A 1,414-nucleotide genomic window follows, 5' to 3' on the forward strand; every position below is an offset into this window, starting at 1 on the left:
ATATATATATATATATATATATATATACAAGTACTCCATTCAGTTAAATCCTCACATTTTAGAAACTGGAAACCATCAAAACAGTCCTGTGTTTTATCGGCTAATAATTTCAGCTGGACCTATAGGCCATTTTATTGTTGGGCAGTTTAATTTGTAATAAAACATAGTATTTTATAGACTACATGTGTTTTGTGTGCAAAAAATTGTGTAAAGTACCTAAAGCTGTCAGATTATTGTAGTTGAGTTAAAAGTATAACATTCATCTCTGAAATGTAGCAGAGTAAAAGTACACAGTGGCAGGAAAAGAAAAGACTCATGTAAAGGACAGGTACCTCGAATTTGTACTTAAGTACAGTACTGAAGAGAAGACATAGACACGCTAAGACACGTACACAAACATCACTGACGCACACTCGTGCACGAATGAAGGTACATTTTACCATACAAATACTCACATTCACACTCCGTCTCACTTGTACACACAGTCACAGGAGAGACTACCCAATCAACCACCAGCAACAATATTATTCTGCCATTCACTGTCGCCGGTGTGATTGATGAAGCCGAGGCGAGGCCGGACTCCAGATCTCAACGTGGAGCTCATGTAGAATAACATTGCCCTGACAATGCTCATATTAGACTCAGATCGTTGCTACACGTACAGTCTCATGGCCAAAACATACCAAGCTGTCCCTGTGTAGAGAGCTGAGCTCCAGTTGCATGCTAGGCAATGTAAGAGAAGTATTTTAATGGGATTTTAGTCAAGTTTAAATGTTGCAATCTGTATGTGTCAGAACATTTTGGGATTTCTGAGCGTTTTTAGAATGTAATTCACACACGTGCTATTTAAAAACACGCAAATCACGAAACATGCAAATAGTTTCATCAAAGCTGAATTTGGTACTTAAACGATGTGACTTGTACTCTTCCCATACGGAAACGCAGGTGTGCTGTTTTACCACTTTATCTGAACAAGATGACATGTTGGAAGTGAAGAACAGGATCGGGATCCTCTGTTACCTGTGTTAAATGAAGTGAAAAATGAGATGCATTTCTGTTTTATATTGCCTTTTAAACCATTAATCAGTCAAACTAAAAGATTACTTTTTTGTTGGAAGATGCTAAACTAACGTAAGGACTCTGTGAAACTGTTGTGTCTATGTGTAAAGCATGTTTCACTCTCCTGTCTTAGGTTCAGGAGGCATGTACAGTACAGTACAGTGCCATACCATTACTTAGAAAAGTTAATGTTGTCTGACAAAAGTCTTCATTCATTCTTTTTAACATTATTGTTTGGGGTTTGTTTGGCCTTTAATTAAGGCTGGTTGATAGGGAGAAAATCAGATATCACGATATTCTTGACCAAATACCTCAATATTATTATTGTAGGGTTGACAATTGGTGCTTTAACAAA

This window comes from Etheostoma spectabile, unplaced genomic scaffold (assembly GCF_008692095.1).
Source record: "Etheostoma spectabile isolate EspeVRDwgs_2016 unplaced genomic scaffold, UIUC_Espe_1.0 scaffold119, whole genome shotgun sequence".
NCBI classification, from domain to species: Eukaryota; Metazoa; Chordata; class Actinopteri; order Perciformes; family Percidae; genus Etheostoma; species Etheostoma spectabile.